This window comes from Diorhabda sublineata, chromosome 11 (assembly GCF_026230105.1).
Source record: "Diorhabda sublineata isolate icDioSubl1.1 chromosome 11, icDioSubl1.1, whole genome shotgun sequence".
NCBI lineage: Eukaryota > Metazoa > Arthropoda > Insecta > Coleoptera > Chrysomelidae > Diorhabda > Diorhabda sublineata.
In genome coordinates this window covers 7779530-7803267 of record NC_079484.1, presented here as the reverse complement: position 1 = coordinate 7803267, position 23738 = coordinate 7779530, and the positions used below count along the sequence as shown (strand labels likewise).

The following is a 23738-nucleotide window of genomic DNA, read 5'->3' as shown; positions in this document are numbered from 1 at the left end:
ATTCCATACATATGTATACATTTCAACAATAAAATTGTTGTCATTACCAAATAATAAACAGGATGAAGACACTTCAATTGGCAAGTTTTTTGATTCTATACAGAAACAGATACTTTTATAATCAGATGAAATATAATAAGCAATATTCTAGGTAAACATAATAAGTCGATAGATAAGAGAAACAAAATATTATCTGAAAATAATCATTGTCTTATATTAAATACTCACTGATTCATGATAATGAATTTACATACGCTAATTGAACATTGTTACTACGCTTCCATATACTACATAGCTCATTAAGTTGAATGTGTAAATATCACTAACATTAACATCCTACTAATCCTTCTAACCAAACATTCACCCCATGAGCCATACAACATATCTAATAATGGAAACAAAGCCAGATTTACATAACTTTGCATAATACGAATATACTTGACGTGGATTACTCTTACTGGAATCATGTGTTTTGGCATTTCTAACACTACTTACTCGATTAGTGTAATTATTGAAGCTTTTAAACATTTAAATTTTAAACAACAACCCGAATTTGACGAATTCTTCTTCAGGAGTTTGATAGAAAGTAGAACTGATAATTTTTGTAAAAATATAACAGTATCATGCTGATCAACAGCTTTGATACAAAATAGATTTAGAACATATTAATCATCATAATTAAAAATTCGTCTAATTTGTCAATTATATCATTATATTATAAAAGCTGCCAAAGATATTTATTATGATAGGAGACTCGCCAATGTTTCTGAAGAAGCATGATCGATTGTGAATGATGTAAGAAATAAGGCTTCTTCAACAATCATAATCTCTATTTCACCTCAATATAATTGATCAAATTCTATAACTCCTTCTAATGATCAGCTTTCATATCTCCCTGATGCTAATGCTAACTTAGATAGTTTTTTCTTTATGCTCGTAGTTTTAGCAGAGCTTTACAGTACAATTAATGATATCAAAAATAAATAGTCATTGAAACTGATAGACTGGCAGCCCTATTGCACATTGAAGCACCTAACCACTTCAACTAACAATTTTTTCCAAAATGGCACTTTTCCCAATTGCCTTTAAACGGCTATAATTATAACTTTGCATAAAGGAGGAGATAAAAATCAAGCATTGATTTATCACTCAAATTCACTCCTTCCCATGTTATCTGAGATAAAAAAAAATGGTCAAAAAGAGGCTTTTATCATTTTTGTTTAAATATAAAATACTCAGAACCCATCAATTTGGGCTTTTAAGTAACAAATGCACAAATGATACTATATTCTCTTTCTTTAATAAAGTTTATATTGGAATTTTACTTTATTTGTATCTTTATTTAGTTATTTTTATGTTTGTATTTTTAGTTTTCACAAGCTTTTGTCTACAAATTGTGACAATTTTTTGACAATAAAGCATTCCTCTCTTGCACTATCTCTGTTTCTCTGAATTATTCACTTCTTCAGAAAATGTGATTATTCTAATGCGACTTAATATGGTATAGTTTCCAGCTTTACCGAGTAAAATATTCCAGATAGGGATTTCCAACTATTTCCTCAATCGATGCGGTGGGGGATTGAGGGCTGCAATATTATTCCACAATTAATTTATTACTTTACCACTTTATCAATGACCGTTAATAAATCAAGGAGAACGTTTAATTTTTCAGTAAAAGTATTTTGGTTTCCGAGAAGAGCAAAATACAGAATAACAATCTGATCCTGGTTCATTCCTCGATCAGAAGCTATCCTGAGCTTGTCTACATCAATGGAAAAATATGCTGTGATACCTCTTCTAGAATGGTAAGTTTTCCAAGATTGTTTTCCTCCTTCGGTTTTAGCATTTACGAATATTTTGTTGGTTCTCGAATATTCAAAATTTAGACAGATACAAGACACAATGCAAGAAGATGAATGATTCGAAAAAAATTTAACCACCCTTAGACGGTAGACCGTCATTCATCACTTCATCTGATGAACAATGCTGATTCACGTAAGGCGATGATTTGTCAAACATACCACTAACAAACTAAAAAATTCTGTTCTTTTTTTGAAAAAATTTATCATATCATATTTAAAGTTATACTCTAAAAGCGATCTTGAAGATCGAAGAGAATCAATACATTTTTTGTCGACGAAACTACCGATTCATGTGGGGGTTATGATCTTAATTTTTTGTTGAGATCTATACAGGAAGATAAACTTAGTGAATCTTATTCAATAGCATATCAACAGAGAAACTGGACTATTTAAGTATTTTAAGATTTGTTTATGAATGTTTTAGAGAAAGCAATTCTTTATTGTCAAAAAATTTGTAGACAAAAACTGAGAAACAAACATAACAATAACTGAATAATGATACAAATACAATAAAATGTCGATATACATCCAGAAAGAAAGAAAAGAAAGACTCAGAATTTTTAATCTTTTAAAGAAATCCCTGCAGTGAGCCTTGCGTTTAGTCCGAGTAAATATCTAACAGCTCTCTTTTGTAGATTCACACAAATTGAGTCACACCACACGTACCCCACAAAGGTAGGGCATATCGAAGATGCGACTCAATAAGGGCATAATAGACTGTTAAGGAGGTGGATAAGTTCAGTTCTTTGGAAACTGATCTTAGCGCAAAGCAGGGGGACCTTAATTTTTTAGATAATATGCAGCTCCCATTTCAGGAAATTGAACACAACAAGCACTAAGAATTATACAGATTCCACGACATCAATAGTGGTGATATTTAATAAGAAAGACTTCTGTTGGTAAGGTACGACTCAAACCATGCGAGAGGTGTTCCCCTGAAGTCGTAGTACTGCAATTTGTTAATTAAAATATTATGATTAACACAATTGAAAGCCTTAGAAAAATCACAAAAAGTTGTTGCAGTAAACTGTTTACGCTTATAAATCTTATATGTTAAAAAGATTGATGATTTCCATTCCGAGTCCGTTCAGGCGTTCTACCCAACCGATTTGCTTAATTTTTTTTTTTTTAATGAAAGGTATTGATGCACAGATCAGCCATCAACCATCGGATATCATCTAATTTTCACCATTCTCAAGTTATACTCAAATGCGATTTCCCCTGTACATTACTTATGGGAGTTTTTTACATACACACGTTCTACCCTCAATATCTCAGGTAATATTCAAGACAGAGACTTCGTTTTGATTTGAGAATACTCGCTAAAACACCTTCTTTCTTTTGAGTTTTTGAACACTTAAATCGGTGGAGTTGGAGAGGAGCTAAGCGCGTACATTCAATGTGAAGTTATGCATTTTTGTAATAGATCTATATCTCAGGTTCTAATATAGCTACAGAGTTCGTTCTTTTCTATTTATAATGATTTCTGATACTTATTTAATGGATTCCATGTGAGCGAAGCCGAGTGTAAAAGCTGGTGTTTTTTTACTTATTGTAATTTCTGCTGGAAAACTTCTACCACCCCTTACATGGTTAAAGCTACTCAACGACGTAATACAATAGAGTAGCCGAACATATTAGATGCGAATTTTCTGATCTAAATATTTTAGTTGATAGCGTTGAAAAAGTATTTGCCTCCCAAACCAGTGGACTCTAGGAAACGACATTTCGTAAAATTAAAGAATTGAAGAGTTTAATGCTGAAGGTAGTATCAAGGCACAAAATTGGTAATAAAAGCTTCATTGGCATATGAACTAACCTTTATCAACATGCATTACTGTAGTGAAATGAAAACTATAATGAATTTAGCAATAGAATCCGTTAAAATTAATAAAATTAATAAAAGAAATAAAAAATATTTCAAAAGTTTCAGTTGAAATTCGTAATTCAGTAAATGAAAAACGTTTATAGTCTTTGAATGGAAATTTCAAAATAGATGTAAGTATATATTTTCCAGATTTTCTTTGGTAGATGTTACGATAAAATTAGACGTTTCTATATATTCACTCAAATAACTGTTTGAAATATCTAGGGATCAATATTAAAAAAAAGTCGGAAATTGAGAGAATAAAAAACTTTAAAATCAGTTTGGCCAAATACACAACCTCTCCATTTATATTTGGAGAGTTAATGTGAGTATATGAAAATTCTCTGCGAGATTTCCCATGAGATTCTGAGTGGAAAATTCTTTAATTCACTTCTACTTGCAAGTTTAAACACCATCGGCAGGTTTTTCATTAATCTCACTGGAAACTTCAAAAGAGATTTGCATAAATCCTGATGAATTTCAACAGATAAGTAAATAGCTCAGTGGTTTTGTAAAAGAATTAAAAGTGGATCAATCCATTTACAATGCTGGATATAATAAAATTGAAAACTTATACCAATTAAAAACCCTTAATATGATTATACACATTGAACCGCCAACGGCGGGAATCTAATGAAGATCAGTGTAATTTACCATTTCACTTAGTAGGTATTTCGACTTTCTATTTAACATTCCATTACTGAATAAATTGATTGATACAGCATTGGACAAATCTTATTTAAATCCAAACAAATAACCAGTCAATAATTTTCTTAAATAATTATTGAAACGTGAAAATAAGAAGAATAAACTCATATTGTGACAGACATAAAACCTCCAGTATTTGCAATTAGTTAACCATAGATCCTTCACCGTCAATACTTATCATCATCCACCCTCTAAGAAGCTTGCAGTATATTATTTACCTTACAGATTTTTATTTGTTGACTCAATACTCTGCTGGACTTTTAGTTCTAAACTTGAAAGTATTTATTGCGATGCATGATCATGAATAGAATTCAATCGCAAAAATTTTTATGCACCGTCACTGACAAATAAATAAGCTTCACCACAAATCAAACACAGAATAGAAGCAGTTACACTGACTTGTTTCCATCATATTCGTCAATTAAAATTCTTTTTTGCTGGGGACGTGAATCATTAAAAGATGACCCAGGTGTATTCAGTATGAGTATCACCAAAGGATCCAGAAATTCCAACTTAGTTACCAATGATAACGATTACTAAGAAATATTTCTTTTATAATAAATAACATTTTTAAAAACTTGAAAACAATTCAGTTAGAATCATTAACTACAACTACAGTAGTCGAAATCAAACACTAAAGAAAAGAATTAATACAATTTTAATATACAAAGTGGGTTTTGTGTATGTGTATTATCTCAATATTCAAATCAAGAGTTTCTTCAATCGTAGCCATCTAAATGTACATTAATAATTGTAAGTTTGGTGGAGATACAGTAAATATAGCTATAAATAATCAAAATTTCTGAAAATATAAAATATATAGGGTAATATTAAAGTTCATTATTTTTCCGGAAAGGGGAAATATTTCACAGCAATGTAATACCACCATAATATCGGCTTTATCACAAGACCCTCGCGGACAAAAATTTGTAAAAATCGTACAAGCCGTTTCCGAGATAATTGAGGCGTTTCATACATAAAACTCACTCTGTATATTACAAAAAGCATAAATACGAGTACATTTTAATCATCAAAAAAATAACTCGCGTGTAGTTTTTATAATAAATTGACTGTAATTCTATTTCTTACTACAAACCAAGATGACGCATTGAACACCTATTCTTAGAGTATCCTTTGCAACAAATTGTTGTTTGTTTTTATTTTTTAGTTTCGTACAGAGATATGACTGGAAGTGAAGACTATTTGTCTCGCACTATCGCGTGTGCCTTCGTCAAAAATCCCTTCAAATCGTACGATCTCGTAGTACTATCTTTTGTCCTAACATTCTTTCGATCAACTCTGTAGTATACAAAGGTTGACTTAAAATTGTCCGACCTTAACCTGGAGATGTAAGCACTTATCAATATATCAGTGGGGAACAAGTACTATGTGTTTTTTTCTTGAAATGATGTTCAAATTTAACAAAGTCTTTATTCTGTCAACATCTCATTACAACTGAACTGATATAAAATGAAAATGCTGTCTCTTGTTGTCGATAAAAAAAGATAGACTAGATTATGTGATCGAATGGTAATACCCTTAACCTCGACTTTGCCAGAATGTGTGCGTTTTCTGTTGAATGGTACGTTTTCATAACATATGGGCCGCGTTGAAACAACTGCTTTTCAACCAACTAAAATTCCACTGGTAAAACACAAATTTTGTTTATGGACCGTCTCAATTCGGAAAAAGTTTACTGGTGCGGCTTGTACTTCATTGAAGTGGAAGTAATTCATCCTACTAGTTGACCACCTAGTCCAGAAATGATGCAATGTTTGAGTAACTTATTCAAACGATTCGTTTGTTTTCGCAGGAGCTAATATCAGAGGATGGTCTGGATTGAATGTCTGAAGGATCTAAGAAAAGGGATGTTAGAGGATGTGAATTTAAACAGGCTTCTATTTGACAAGCAAGAATAATGAAATTTTCGAAATTAAACACTCAATTATTGATAACTTTCTCAAGATATGATTTGAAAGACTTCACGGTTGCCTCCCATAGACCTCTGCAAAATAGTAAAACTTTGTAATTTCAGTTTTAGCTTGTTCATCAATTGAAAATAAAATAAAACGTTTATCAACTTATTTATACGCAGCAACAAAATTAGTTGCGTTGAGTATATTCCCAGAAAATGGAATAAATTCAATATCGAGCTGCTGTCATTAAATGTTTGTTTTTGAAAACCAATACGCCTACGTAATCTAAAGAGGAGTGTGACCCTGAATACGGATACAGTGAACCATTATTTATGACCATAAAATTTTTGGAAGATGAATTCAAACGTAACCATATGAGCTTGTAAGGCGGCACAATGCTGCAACAACCAGCGAAATATCAAAAGAATGCACTTGCCATCATTGCTTAGTAAGATGATAAAATGAAAAGAGAAATGGTAAAAAAACATTTAATGAAAAGGAAAGTGCTTTTCCATCAGGTTAACGTACCTCCACACACTTCGATGTTTGCCATGGCTAAAATTCTGGAATTGCACTTCGAATTGGTTGACCACCAGATCTGACCCGGTGCAACACTTTTCTGTTTCCTTATCTCAAAAGTTCGTTTACAGGAGAGATAAGGACAATATAGCATAGGTAGACACTTATTTTGAAGAGAAAGATGGCATCTATTATTTAGAATATTTGAAAAGAAATAGTTTTAGAAAGTGTTATACCCAAATTTCACAAGAAGAAATCTACTCGTGAATGCTACTTGGAAATCATATTATTGGGCAATATATTATGTATTAAAGCATATTTGAATGGCTAATTATCCCCACAACTAGAGAGAGCTTGACAAAAAATTATTATTGTCATCCCAAATTCTCTCCAACAATATGGTTTTGTGAAAATTCCAAAAATTTTAATTAACTCCTATACCAACTGTTTATCAAATGACTTTGGGAATTAATTTAAATAATATCACTTTCTGATATGTTTGTGAATTAGTATTGAATGGATTATCATTTAAACTATAGTAAGTATATCAAGTTCTGCCAAATTAATTTTTTTTGTAGAAATAGAAATATCAAGTTTGGGTAGTAGCTTTAATTATAAATTAAACTCACAATGTTTCATTCACGGTCGTAATGAAATATCCAGCACGGATTTGTTCAGTAAATTTAACGAACACAAAAGTTCACATTGGTTTGCTTGGAAACCGCATCTTTTTACATATTTGTATTTCATGTTTGCAACAGCTAACTTCATTAAACTCTGAACACTGTTGACTTAACGTTGTTATTTTCGTTAAATTGAGCAAAAAAAGTAAATATTTTGTAATTTTCATTCATTCATTTCATTCGAAAAATAAATCGACCAAAAAATTTACATATGTAAACACGATACCCAATATAATTACTAAATGAAATAAACAATATTCACAAATTGTGGATTCAAAACTACTCTCTTCACATAGTTCATAATGATTATTATCAGTAACATAAAAAAACTTCCACCCTGTTTGGTTAGAGGAAAAGAGAGAGAGAGAGAAATGTTTTATTGTCAAAAAATTGTTACAATTCATAGAAAAAAACTTGTAAAACCTAAAAAAACAAACATACAAATAACTAAAGAAGATACAAATAAAATAAAATTTCAATACGCAGAAGAAAACCAATGAATAACAACATTATAGGTAAAAGTAATAGGTAATAATTAGTCCATAGTAAAATTAAACCAGTATGCAGCATGTCCGGAATTAAATATTTTTATTAGACTAGAAGTCTTTATAGAGTAGAAGGCACTTTCCATTAAATATGCCCTCAAATTGTTGCGGAAAGCGGAAAAAGATGATATCGATTTGATTTCAATTGGCAAGTGATTGTGCATTTTTTTGCGTTGAAAATATTGAGCCCGTAACTAATTGTGAAATGGAGTAGGTAAATAAAGGCCGTGCTCCACGTTTCTAAGTGGATAGCCGTGAAACTATCTTTCTGAAATTGGAGAAACGTCGATCTTTGATAACGTGGAAAGGAGTGCAATTGGGTGATAATTCGATGCTTGATTTTTATGCAAAGGTATAATTATAGCCGTCTTAAGGCAATTGGAAAACGTTAATTAATGTGCTAAAGTATTTAATGTGCTAAAGTATTTAATGTGCTAAAGTATTTAATGTGCGATCGGGCAGACTCAAAAACATTTTTATTGTAGGTCCATGAGTACCGGTTACCATAAACAATATTAGTACCACTTAATATGTCAGAAAAAATCCACTCAACCAAAAAATCTTTTTTAGAATAAATAAAAAACTAACACAACCACTATATTATATTAACTTACGCTTTCAAATCTTCAGACGCAATAGGACCAGCCGTCCTCGTCCCGAATACATCTTTAAAATTCAATTTCAAATCTGTCACTTCTACATATTCTGCAGAATTATATGCAATACTCAAAGTACTAATTCATATTACGTAAAGAATAAAAAAATACCTATCTCTAATATTAACAGTTTCACTTAACTCACATCTCTATACAACACCTATATACTAAAAAATCCAATCGCCTTACCGATTAAAGCAGAAATTTCGAACTTTCGAAAGATACTACCGGTGAATTTATGTATGTACCATCATATTCCGGTATAAAATCTGGTATAAAAGAAAATGAGGAAGTAGACTAGCTAGCCCCATCAGCAACAAGCAAACAGAACTCTATCCAAATAGACATGAAATGCTAAATTAAATCTAAAGTGTTAAGTAGGTGGCAAAACATATGGAGTGCAACACTGAAAGAATTCAAACAATCAGTGAATCCTTGGCTCCAACCAACATTAACCAACCAACCAACATTAGATCTTAATGTGAAACAAATACTGAGTGTATACTAGGATATATTGAAAAATTTTTAGACTACTATGAAACCAAACAAAATTTCAATGTCAAAATATTTTATTACTCAACATATTCTCCTCTTAATTAGATACATTTATTAAAGCGAATCTGCAACGTCTCTAGACCTTTCAAAAAAAATGTTTCTTCTTGCTCTGCAAACCAGACCTCCGCAGCTTTAATTACCTCCCCGTTGAAAGAAAATTCACGACCTTTTAACTTTTTTTCAACTGAGGAAAGAGGTGCTGGTGAGAGGGTGCCAAATCTGGTGAATAAGGGGGGTGTTCTAGTAATTCAAACCCTAAATCACGAATTTATTGCATGGCAACATGAGATTTGTGTGCAAAAGCAAAACGCCTTTGGACAGCTTTCCGCGTCTTTTCTTTTTAATTATTCCCGTAGAGTGGTCAGTAATGTCGAATAGTAATCTCTAGTCATTGTTTCACCATTATCCGAATAATTAATCATGATTACTCCATGGCAATCCCAAAAAATTGTAGCAAGTACTTTTCCAGCAGATTTTTGGACATGAAAATTCTTAGGTCTTGGAGAACTAGAGTGTCGCCATTCCATCAATTGTTGCTTTGTTTCTGAATCGTAGAAATATACCCAAGTCTCATACATAGTAAAAATTCAGTTTAAGAAGTTTACATCGTTTTCAAATCGAGTACAGATCAAACGCGATGCTTCTATTCTTGTACGCTTTTGATCAACATTCAAACATTTGGGGATCTATTTTGCAGCAATTTTTCTCGTGTCCAAATTGACGTGAACTATATGATGAACGCACGTTGGTATGAAATATTCAGTGCTTCAGATATCCGTTTTAGCCCAATTCGACGGTCTGATAAAATCATGTCATGAACTGCATCGATATTTTTGGGGACTGACACAGAAACTGACCTTTCCGATCGGTCATCATCTTCAATGGAAAATTTAACTCTTTGGAAACTTTCAATCCAATTTTTCACGGTCGCATACGAAGGACATTGATCGCCAAGGGTATTAAGCATATCTTCGTGAATTTTCTTACCTCTTAACCTTTTTAAGTACAGCTACATCCCCTAGCTATAACCTAACCTAATTTTTTTAATGGAGAGGTATGTCTTGTACAGGGCCATTGAAAATAGAATCTCATCATATCCTTTTTTCTCATATATCATTGAGATGAAAAAACATCATTTTAGAAGCAAAATAGTGACAAATAATCTCTTAGTTCTATCGAGAAGTTCACAATGTCCTCCATCCTCTACTTGGAAGGCACACAGACGTTGGTAGGACACAATTACATATTTCTGAATAGTCTCAGTTAATATATTATTCGATTCCACGCTTATTTTATTCCATAGATCTTCTACATTATCACCCAATTCATCGCCCTATTGTTAATGATATTGCTATTTTATTAAGACGCTGCGTGAAAGATTCACATATCCAGTGCGGATTTACTTCAGAAACTACTCCCTTGAGATAAAACGGAACTTCTTCCGAAAATATAGTTCAGTGGAAAAATATTCTTGATATATCACTCGTTATAATCATTTTCCTAAAGCTGTTAGACTACAGGTAGTAGGTTTCTGTCCTCATAAAGATGAGGATCTTTCTTCGGAAACATGTGCTCCAAATTTGTGGCAGTTCTTACCGAGAGTACCTTTTGAATTTTTACTTCGCATTTCCTTCCCCAAATCCCAAAAACGCTGATACGCTGATAATACCATTTTTGTTTAAAAAATCGTAAAACAACATCTTGCATATACCATTATTAAACTATACATTTCGTTCGAAGTTACTTAGAATTAGCATCAATAATGCAAAAAATTCGCTTCTATAGGAAGTACATCCATTTGCTTGGGATTAAAGTTATTTAATGTCGCTGACTTTTTTGAACACATACATTTCAACGAATGATAATGCTGCTCAGATTCATCTTTTTGATATTATAATAATTCAGAAATGAAGATAACCAATATTAGGTTTCGCCTGATAACCTACCAAGTAAAGAGTTTCGGACATTTTCAACATGAAACAAATTAATTCATCCTAATCCTATTACTATTAATTAATGAATAAAGCCGGATATTTATTATATATGGTAATTGATAGAAAATGGGTTTCCCTACCCCTATTAGCATATCAACTAAATGTGTAATTACGGCAATGAGTAGTGACATATTCAAATTATTATCCATTGAACTTTAGAGCCTTAGCAGTCAATATCTCTTTCATCTGTGATTATTTTCTTCTCAATCATACAGAATCATTTATTTAAACTACGTATGAATTATTAGGTGTTTCCCTAATTTTTATATATAAATATAGTTTACATTACGGTTCAGCAGAGCGGTTTCCGTTAGATCATTCATCTTAGATAACTTAATTTATCTTGATATCAAAAAAGCATATGATTGTGTTTATTATTTATCTGAAGAAAATCTTCAAAAAACGAAATTTTCATCACAATCTATGATCTGATACAAATTTATCACTTATTTGCTTTTTAGAGGAAAAAATAATAATTCAATCATTTATACGGTACGTTATATAAAACTGATGGATCTAATTCAACAGAATTAGAATTCTAGAAGTTATGCAATTTTCCAAGGTAAAAATTGTATTCAAATAACAATGGATTCAATATATTAATTTTTCGCAATAATTTTTGATAAGCTTTAATGGAAATAACATATACAATCTCTTCGAATGGCATATCAGAACGGACTCGACATTATGAAGTTTCTCATCCAACTTGAAGAGCTTCGGGGCTTATAACTTATGTATTAAACGTTAATCAGAATCAAATTATTTTATAGATGGATTATATACTTGTACAGCACTGCTGGGGAAAAATCATTTTATGAATTAGATACATCTCCTTTCGAATAGTTTTATGATATATTGCGAAAGCTAAATGATCAGCATGACTTGAAGTGAATCTTCACTAATTAATTGACACAATTTTCTATACGTATTGAATTATAATATTAAAAAAACCATTTTCATAGAGGTTCCGAGAGACTTTTAACCACCGAAAATGAATCGATAACCTATTTCATATTTTTCATTGAAAACTACAATTATTTCTGATATCAGAACACCATCTGGTACCATCTTCTTTCCAAAAAACATCCCTAAATGAATTTTTAAAAATTAGAAAATCCTGATCTGTATATAAAAATATTCTTAAAATTTTTGAGTTACTAATGTATTCATACTAGCAAATTCTAACACTAGTGTTGGAGTATCATATCTCGAAAATAAATTCAAGTGAAATTCAGATTTACAGATTTCATATCAATATATACGAGGGCGTTTTAAAGGAAAAGGTGGTGGTACAAAAAAAACGAAGCTAATTATGTGTAATGTTTATATAAAACTATTTATTCTGTTTTCGGTTTCTACGTAAGAATTTCCAACCAATTTGAGAGAAAATCATTTTTTTTTTCATGTTCGAAGCATGAAAGCTGACGTATGCTGATATTGCGAGAGGAAATGTCTATCTTGCAGCTTGTAGAAGATATACAGTAATGTGATAAGAGATAACAGAATACAGCTAAATAGTAAAACTTTTCGCGACATCTTTAGACAATTAGATGAGATTTAATAAGGTACCCGCTCTTTACTCTTATTAAGAACAATATGATCAATACTATTTCCAAAAATTTTTGTATTTCAATTCAAAAAATTAGAAAGCTTTGAATATTCGAAAAAAACGTATAGTTTTACTAATTTTCTTGAGATGTCGTTATTTGAGTGACTTTTTCTGTTAAAAGCAAGTACTGTATCATAAAGAAAACACCTTTGAATACGGTATAGGCTGAAATAAACAGTACTGAACTTGAAATTTTTTTATTGTTTTCATCTCTTTACATTCTTTAAATATCCTCTTTTTCGCTAAAGACAGATTTCATGACGAGTTTCTGGTCATGTTTAAAAACGGCAGTTTTAGCTATCACCTAAATGTATGCGTATACCTTAACAGACTAAACAAGTTTTAAATTTTTGTTAAACAACCAAAAAAATCAAATGAAACAAAGGAAAATAGAAGTTTTCCTCTGTCATCATATCACTATTTGTCTAAAATCACTGCCGACCTAAACATTCTTTCAACTTTGGAAACAGAAAGTTATCAAGGCAATAACAATAAATCATAATACCGATTGGTTAATTTTTCTGCCAAAATAGAGAACGCATTATCATGATAAAACTCTTTTCTTTAACAAATATAAGTAGTTTTTTCAAGTTTAGCAGCAAAACGTATGAGTAACTCAGCATAACATTAGATAGTAATTGTTCTATGTAATCAGTAATCATTAAAGATTGTGATCATAACCTTATGACTGAAAAACCGATTTTTGCTATCTTAATAACACGATCATCGATTGTCCATTAATCAAAATTCATGTATTTTTACCTTTGATTGTTTATAAACGAGAAAAATATTATTTTTGTAACACAATTTTTTTCCCTCCTCATTCAATCAAAAACGAAAACAGTTTCATTTATATGAGTATTCAAACTAGTTTATCATAGTGGTAGAAACAAAGAATATAATCACCTTAGATCAAATGTGTGACCTTTGAAAAATCAAACCGCTTTCTACAGCTCAACTTATAGTTTTAAAATGAGTACAAAGCTAAGATTTACTCCTACAGCTCTCAATAAAAAACTTCTATATCAGCTTTTTAGGGTACTTAATTCTTATTAGTTCTCGATACACCTATTTACAAATTCTGTAAAGATTTATTCAGAAACTTCTCAAATATTCGACAGACTCATTTTGTAGTTGCAGCTACTCTGTTCATTCTACACAGAGAATTACTGATTGGTTAAATAATCAGTTTGGTGGAAGATGGTTTGAGAGAATGAGTAAGAAAATGTTGTAGAGGAGAGGTAAAACAAATGGTTTGTAAATAATACATTCTGAATAATAGTAAAAAACAGGGAACTTTGTTTTCTATTATGGAAGTTTTCTCTGCAAATGATTAGTGGACATAAAATTTATTGAGGCTCTTAACTTGTATATAATTATCACAATCTAGTCTTGAGGCAGTAGTAATAGGCAAAATTTGAATTTTTTTTACAGCTTCCTTTGGCGCATCCCGCATTTCGTACGCTACACTTTTCTATTTATCCACTGGTTTTCCTGGATAGTTCTGTCTGTCTGTGTTCATCTCTTCTCTTCTTCTTCTTCTTCTTCTTCTTCTTCTTCTTCTTCTTCTTCTTATTTTAAGACTGTGTCTTGTGTTTTCAAAGAGACAGCCTAAGTTGTGACTGCGAGGACCAGCTCTCATACCAGCGCTTTGGTAGTCTTCCAGGCGGTCTACTTGTATTGGGTCTCTCTTCCTTTGCGATTTTCGCCAGTCGATCGTTGTTCATTCTATTGACATGATCTCTCCATGCTCTTCTTCTAGTTCTGGCCCATTTCACTATATCCAGAACGTCACACATTCTTCTGATTTCATTGCTCCTTATTCTGTCTCTTAGTGTTTTCCCTGTGATTGAGCGTAATGTCTTCATCTCGGTTATTCTAAGAATCCGTTTAGTAGTTGCAGTCTCCGTCCTCGTTTCTATGGCGTATGTCATTACTGGTCTGACACAAGTTTTATATATCCGTGTTTTGCTTTCGATACTTAAAAATTTATTCCTCCATATCACGGTTCGAAGGAATCCTGATATCCTAGATGCTGCTGTTGTTTGCGTTTTGACTTCTTGTTTCAAGTTCCTATTGCTCGTGATGTTAACCCCTAAATATTTAAAAGACATAACCTGATCTACACTTTTATTATAAATTGCCAGTTTGCATCTACTTGGTTCTCTCGCTATTGTCAAGGATTGTGTCTTTTGTTTCGATATGATCATATTGAATTCTCCTGCAACTGTTTCAAATCTGTGTAGCAGTTTTTGCAGATTATCCTCATCTTCAGATATCACAACCGCGTCATCAGCGTAGCAAACTATCTTAAACTCATGTTTTCCCATTCTGTATCCTCTGCCTGCCGTTTTGACTTCTTTTATGATTTCGTCCATTATAATGTTGAAGAGTATTGGGCTGAGACTATCTCCTTGTCTGATCCCTTTTGATACTGGCATTTTACTGGAGAGTTCGTTGTTTTCTCTTACATATGTGCTATTTCCGTTGTTCATGTCCCGAATGATGTCTATTGTCCTTTGGTTTACACCTCGTTTTTTTAGTAGCTCAATGACGTCATGTAATCTCACTCTGTCAAATGCTTTTGTTAAGTCTATGAAGCACATAAACGCGGTTTTATTGTACTCTATGGTCTTTTCGGCAATCTGTCTTAAGATGAATATAGCGTCTATGGTTGATCTATTTTGTCTAAATCCCTGTTGTTCTTCGCTCGTGCCGCTACTTGAGATTTCTTCTGCAATAATTTTTGTTAGTAATTTTGAAGTCGTGCTTAGGAGGCTGATCCCTCTATAATTATTTGGATCTTTCTTTTCCCCTTTTTTAAAGACGGGGATCGTTATGCTTACTTTCCATTCCTCTGGTACTTTTCTCTGGTCGTATATCTTGTTGAACATGACATGCATTTGGTCTATTAATTCATTAATTCATTGTCTGTGTTCATGGCCTGTTTAATTTCTTCCTTTCATGTCCTTGAGGGTGATCCACGGCAAAATTTCAGAGGCTGACTTGATTATTCAAAGCTCAAATTATATAAGAAAATATAACTTGGGATCGAGAATTTTTATCTGTTAAAAGAATCATGTCAACTATTCGGGGACACATTGTACGTATCCGTTTTCTTTATGTTTTCGATTATAATATATATTTGAGCAAATACCAACATTATATTTTATTTATTTACAAAATAATATATATTTTTTAATAAAATTGTCATATTATTCACATAATTGGATTAAAATAACACTATAATATTTGTTATCTATATCTCGATTTCTGTCCATTTCATTAAACTATAATAATAAATCAAACTAACGATATTTTCGCATCAGTACATTGTCCATGAGATTAATTAATACATTATAATGGTATCAACGTGATCCGGAACATGATGCATTTGTTTTCAACTAAAATTATAGGTTAATATGGTATTTTCACATAGGGGAATCTATTATCCAATCGCGAAACCTGAGAGACGGTCGAATGAACAAGAAGTTTTATATTTTATAGCGCAATAGAATGAAACCAGATAATTCACACTATCAATTAGATTATGAGCGAAAAAACAGATAGTAACTGTAGTGTGTTTAGACCTTAAATGTAGAAAGACAGCAACAAGGTCAAGGGTGGATAATCCGTGAAAGGACAAGCTGTCAGCAGTCGAGTCGCATGAGAAATGGAGGTTTAAAATGACTAACTGTAAAGTTTTGATTCATATTGCGATAGTACATAGTGTAAATAAAACTAAAGCAAAACCAAAAAGTTTAATTCATTAATTAAATAAACACAGACTTAACTAAACTAAGAGTTCAGTTAAGTCGTTCACTACATACTTCTACCATTTATTACAAAAAAACTTCTATTATAATGATGCTGTAAGCAGAAGGAAACCACATGAACGAGAAGGATTTTTTTAATTTTATATCTGATGTGTTTAGACAAATTATTAGTTTCACAACGGAAGCAATCAAAAATAGACATTCTTGGGAAGATACAAATTTAAATAGCCGATAATCTACCAATGTGGAAAAAAAATCGTGTGAAAATTGCGAAAACAATTATGAAAATCTTGTCAAAAGAAGCGATATCTTTCCTGCTGAAGAGTTGAAATTAATAATTTGACAATTCAATAATAAGGAAAATATTGACATTATTAGAAATAACTTTGAACTCATGAAAATGATGTATTCTGTGTATCTTATCTTTTTCATATCTATTTCTCAACCATGATGTTGATGCTTGTCGATATTGGCACAAGTAGAACATTACTGAATGCTTTCTAAAAGACTTGGACGCCATCGGCCACACTTACGCTGTTCTCAAAGCAACTCATATCAACCTTAAAGCCCCAACAGCAAGAAAGGAATAGATTGTTAACGATAATAAGGCCAAGCGGTTTAATATATATGAAAATATCTAAAAGCATGGTTCTCAATTAACAAAAAAAGACGGTAAACATTGTTGGTCATGTCGAAAGGAACAAAGTGCTAAATATACCAAACCCTCACCCACTCAGTATTAAGTGTGAGTTCAGACGCTGAAAATGGAAGCCTACTGTGCATCTTAGAATGTATCAATCTTGGCGCAATGCACGAATGTGAGAGATAAATCCATCGTTATAATTTTGAGCTGGCAAGAGATAAAAGTGCATAAATTGAGGAAGATGATACTTATAAATAATGGGCTTTCTCAATATCATTCCAAGTTCAAACAAGATTGTTGATCGACAATATAATATTGGACCTGATAAATTGGCAAATGGTAGCTAGAGACAGGAGATATTGGAATCCTTAAACAGACCAAGACTCACAAGTTATTTTCACTATTATTTCCAACTGATATTTATTGGAAGAATTCAGAGTTTTTTGAAAAAACTTCTTATGTTATTTTCACTATTCTTCCCAAGTGATATTTATTGGAAGAATTCAGAGTTTTTTGGAAAAACTTATTATGTTATTTTCACTATTATTTCCAACTGATATTTATTGGAAGAATTCAGAGTTTTTTGGAAAAACTCCTTATGTTATTTTCACTATTCTTCCCAACTGATATTTATTGGAAGAATTCAAAGTTTTTTGGAAAAACTTCTTATGTTATTTTCACTATTATTTCCAGCTGATACTTATTCGAAAATTTCAGAGTTTTTTGGAAAAACTTCTTATGTTATTTTCACTTTTCTTCCCAAGTGATATTTATTGGAAGAATTCAGAGTTTTTTGGAAAAACTTCTTATGTTATTTTCACTATTCTTCCCAAATGATATTTATTGGAAGAATTCAAAGTTTTTTGGAAAAACTTCTTATGTTATTTTCACTATTATTTCCAACTGATACTTATTCGAAAATTTCAGAGTTTTTTGGAAAAACTTCTTATGTTATTTTCACTATTCTTCCCAACTGATATTTATTGGAAGAATTCAAAGTTTTTCGAAAAAACTTCCTATAATTTTGATAAATAACCTATTTTTCAATTGAACTGTGAGAAAACTAGACATATTACTTCCCACAACGTTTTATCTTGATTTTGAGTCTCGTACTGGAAAATTCCTTTCAAAAAGCAGGTGAAATATGACATTTCGATCTTTATCTAAATATTACTTGACATTGACAATGTTTCCCCCAAAAAACGGTTTTTCCTCAGTTGTAACATTTTGAAAATAGAACTATGAATATTATTCAAAAATATTCTAGTCTTTTGATCATTAAAAGCTTACGCAATGTATATATGTGAACAATTTCTAAAAATTCTCCTTTCATTGTATTTTATTCCGTTTCAAAAATTTTTAAATTTATATAATTGGTATGTCTTTTTCTAAATACAAAAATGTCTGCCCTGTGTAAGCAGTATCACAATCATTACAAGGTTACTTCTTTTATTTTTAGGAGACAAAATGCTACCCGAAAAAATAAGTTGCATTTGACGTTTATAAATTATATGTCGAGGAATAATTTTGGAAAAATGTTGTTCACTTCATGCTACTTCTGTATAAAAAATTTAAAACTATGTTTAAGGGTTAGTTAGTGTATAATTAAATACCCCGTAAAGCGCTGATGTGTTTCCATGATCAGCCTACCCAACATTTTCTCACCACAAATCTATGAATTTTTATCTAAAAAAACTACTTCGGGCGTTGTAATTCCCAAATAAAACGTACCCTACATTTATCCTTCATTCCACCTCAACTCAATCCAGCTAAATGGGTTGTAGCCTAAGTGGAAATAAATCTTCATTTGAATGAAGTCTTTCGTGCGATTTTTTTATTATTATTCAATTTGAATAAGATCACTTTTCTCTTGTATTCTAAATGATAAAACTATACTTACTATTCTCAATTTTCTTAAAAGAGAAATCACAACTATTCACACTTCAAGCAATCTAGAAATCAAAATTTGCGGAATTGTTCACTTTGCTTTAAATTCTCACTGTTTTAAATTTGCTTCAAATATTCATACAAATTTCAATTCAAACGAATTATCCGAATTATAAATATAACACCTTTTATACGATAATTGCACTAGAATTTTGTATACTGCATCAGCTTTTTAATTTTAAGCACATAACACACTACATATTATGCACTAACACAACCGGTTTAAATTAATTTTAAATATTGTTTATTCTACTATAAAAACGCGCTTACAAAAAAAAAATGTTTATTAAAAAATATCGGAAATAATTCGGTAAAATAGTCTACGATCGTTCCTTTTCGAAAAAATTAACAAGACGCTTCGTGTTCACAGCAACACGCGGCGCTATTTTCCGCAAACTGGGCGTCGTGATGCCTCAGATCTGATGTTCGGCGCGAATTTGACTCTCGCTACGCTTTTGCAGAGTTGCCAAACAGACATAACGAAGAATAAAAGATATTAATGTCGATATGGTATTCCTGGAAAAATAGATGCAATTTCCAATGTATAAATTTGTATTAAAAAACAGTAACAAGAATTATCAATAAGATTTTCAAATGTATGAGACATCTTTGAGTATTGTTGTATTAACGTATTTTGTCTCAAAAGATTCTATTTTCCCCTATTTCTCTCGTTGTAGGTAGTAACTAACTTCTTATTTTGGAAAATCTTTTTGGAAAATCTATCGAAAAAAATTCTTTTTTATCATATTTGACGCATATATCCCATATTCACCGGAATCTCTATAGCTCGAATGTCAAGGGAAACTCAAAGAAATTCGAGTTAACGACTTTTCAACTTCCAGATGCATATATATATATATATATATATATATATATATATATATATATATATATATATATTACATATTAAAACAAATTACATCTTAGGAAAGTAGAGTGTACACTAAAAAATTCGCTATTTTTTTTCATTTAAATATTTTTCAACAATTTTTTCAAGCTCAAGCAATTGTATCCTCGATATCATCACATCTTTCAACAAAAATTCTTAGTGTTCTGATTGGCTTCTTTATTTGTTATTGGTGGTTCAAAACTTGCTGGATCAGTATAATCAACGTCATTTTCATTAACTTCATTGTCATTAACGTCATCATCAGTTTTTTCTTTATCACGTATCAAATAATCTTCAAATTGCACTTCTATTTTTTGAAGTTTATTCCAGTCAGTCTCTACACTCATATCCGGTTCAAGAGGTTCTTCGGAAGTTTCTTCTCGTGGCATAGAAAATCCACAGCTTTTGAAACAATTTGATATAGTTTCAGATACATTTCTCCAAACTTTATCTATCATCCTAATTGTAAGTAATACATTAATAGTTGAAGCTGACTGTTGTTTCATATTTGTTATAAGTTTCCTAGCAACTTCCTTTCTGTAGCGGATTTGAAGTTTTTCATTACTCCTTGATGTTGTGTTGGGTGGAAAAAATTTAACTTTCACTGCTTTCAATGACAGAATTACGTTGTGAGCTGTACAGTTGTCAATGAATTGTAATATTTTTCGTTTCTCCTATTTTCTTGTCGATTTTAATGAGCCATTTTTTTTTTTTGGAAAAGCCACGATCCGAAGGGTCTTAGCAGTGATTACCGGTCACTGTACAGTAGTCTCTAGGCTCAGGAAAATGGGTATTAGAACCGACGAGTGACACCTAATGTGTCACTGCACAGCATTGGCGTCGAAACGACTACAATGCATGGGGAGTGAAACATTGGAATGTCTGGAAGAAGCAGCGGAGCTGGGTGTTAAGGACATGAATCACTTGAAATGGTGCTGACTGAAAAGTCTGCAAAGGCCTCCGAGTGGATCTCGACTGAAAAGTGGAGATCACCCTATCAACCTAACCTAACCCAACCTTAATGAGCCATCCTATGAATATTCAAGCTTTCTTGTTAGCATCATAGTCTAGTGGTAGAGATTTACAACCAGAAAAACAACGAGGCTTTCTGGCCTTTCCTATAACTAATGGTTTGAGTTTTTCAGAGCATCTCATGTTTGTTGCCAGCAGTATTATCAATCGCTCTTTACTGATCTTACCAGCATGACATTTTTCATTTTAAAAAATAATTGTTTTATCAGGTAAACACTTGACAAAAAAGCCTGTCACGTCAGCATTAAATACATCTTTTGGTTCATAATCCTTCAATAAATTTTGCAATTCAATTATCTATTCATCACATCCGCTTTGGACTCATGTTGTTGTTAGTTGACAGCCAAATAAGTACTGACGAACAAACTCTGTATTATCGAAAGTTTCATTTATTGTACGTGTAGAAAAGAAAAACAACAGATTAGATGTCCCGAACCCCTCGAACATTCATTTTGGATTTTATTACTTACAAAGACTCCTTTTTGAAATTTGAGTTATAGAGTATAAAAATATGTATTATTAATATTTCGTAGGGAAATAACATTATGTTCGAGTTACAAAGTCTAAATAATTTGAGATACCGCATATTTAGGGATTCAGCGGAAGGAAATTTTTTTCGACTTAACGAGGTTCGAGAGATTCCACTGTATATATTAACATATTTCCTCAAATCTTTCATTTTTTTAAAGTTTGTGCTCCAAGGAAGAACGACCGGATACATCTTTTCATTAAATCTTTAAAATTTTTGTCTAATTATTGAAAATTAGAAGGTCGACTGGCATTTACAGGAATTGTGGGAAGATTGTAGGCAGCGCAAAAGAATGTGTCCATATTCACAGCTTTTTTCCTTTCGATTGAAAGGGTCATTAATAGTGATGTTTTATAACATTTATATTGTTCTCAACCTCAATCCAAGAGACCAAATTTTGTTGTGGTTTTTCACTGTTTAATAGTGTATAAAGTTCGAGGAAAAACATTACATATCATATTCTTATTTCACTTACTCAACTTGTCCTCAAGATAAATTTGTAGTTGAGACATTAGATATTTTATTGAGAAAAGAAAACCACGAAGTTCTATAATCAAATATACGAAATATAATATGCTATATTTCAAGAAAAATCCACTAATGGCCTCTAGTGTGTAAGCTCTGCAGAGTTTTTAAAAATTGAAAACTGAAAGTAATGATAATTACGTAATCTGAATGAGAAAATCAACAAAAATTTATCTCATATTTGAAGCACATTTTTAATTAACATACGCATATTTCCTCATAGCCTCACTTCTTTCGTATTTTTGTGCTTCAAGAAAGAACGACCCAAAACATATTTTCATAAAATCTAAAAAAGTTTTGTCTAATTATTGAAAATTAGAAGGTCGACTGGAATTCAGGAATTGTGGGAAGATTGGCAGCGCGGCGCAAAAGCATGTGTCTGTCCATATTCACTGCTTTTTTCCTTTTGATTGAGAGGGTCATTTCTAGCGATGTTTTGTAACATTTACTAAAACATGACAACTATTGTATTGTTCCTAACCTAAACCCAGGAGACCAAACTAGAATGAAACAAGTTTGTTGTTGTTTTCCACTGTTTTTTCAGTTTAAAAGTGTATGAAGTTCGAGGAAAAACACAACAAATCAAATTCTTATTTCACATACTCAACTTGTCCCCAAGATGAATTTGTAGTTGAAAAGTGTGATATTTTATTGGGGAAGAAAAACCACGAAGTTCTATAATCAAATATCGGGAATGTAATACACCACCATCTAAGAAAAAAACACCAAATGCGGCCAGTGCATAAACGCTGCGTTGCTAAAGAACTGAATTGAGAGATAATTACATAATCTAAATAATTAGATCAAACGAAAAAAAAATGAATTATAATCAACTAATTTGAATTATATTAATCTCAACTGAGAGAGCAATTATTATTACTGATCCAAAAGATATTTCGCGGTCGTCTTGTAATACTTCGATAAACAACTGCGAGGAAAATAAAATTTCCAATTCACGTTATAGTTATATTATTATCAACTTGGGATACAAGAGAGCGTTCTACGCGATCTTTCGATAAGGCACGGTCTAAGACTGAAGCATTATTTAATTACGCTGCATTCAATCCATCACAATGCGTATTAACTTTTTTCGCGACTTTCCTAACTATTTAGGATGATTTAAACTGAATAACAATATACTATTATAGAGTATATAAGTTATTTTCCACTTAATAAATATCAAGAACTCTTGTGAATATTCATACGCAAAAAAGAAAGAATTAACAACGGAATATAAGCAATAACCGAATAGAAATAATTGATGTACCTAAAGAAAACGTTACACAAGAAAATTTATCCAATATATTCATATGGAAGATATCTGAGGGTAACCAGAAAAATTCACACTCATAATTACACTGTCTGACGCCCGTTTCGATAACCAAGTTATCGTTTTCAGAGACTGAAGATAAACTAAAACGTAATGATTTAACTAACCTGTTTTACACCCAATTTTTTCACCAATAAACCTTCTCCCGCGTAA

The 23738-nt window shown here is 31.6% G+C and overlaps 1 protein-coding gene across 13 annotated transcripts in view; it reads right to left on the bottom strand.

Annotated features, from left to right (window-relative positions):
• LOC130450233 (disks large 1 tumor suppressor protein) overlaps positions 1–23738 on the bottom strand; it is a 1338131-nt gene that overhangs the window by 1028434 nt on the left and 285959 nt on the right. For 11 of the 13 annotated variants that reach the window (XM_056788509.1, XM_056788517.1, XM_056788518.1 and 8 more), the window contains exon 1: positions 19234–19678. The exons of the other annotated variants lie outside the window; for them this stretch is intronic. The gene's annotated coding sequence lies outside the window, so the exon portion shown is untranslated. Of the gene's footprint in view, positions 1–19233; positions 19679–23738 lie in introns of those variants that run through there. 13 annotated transcript variants of the gene reach the window in all.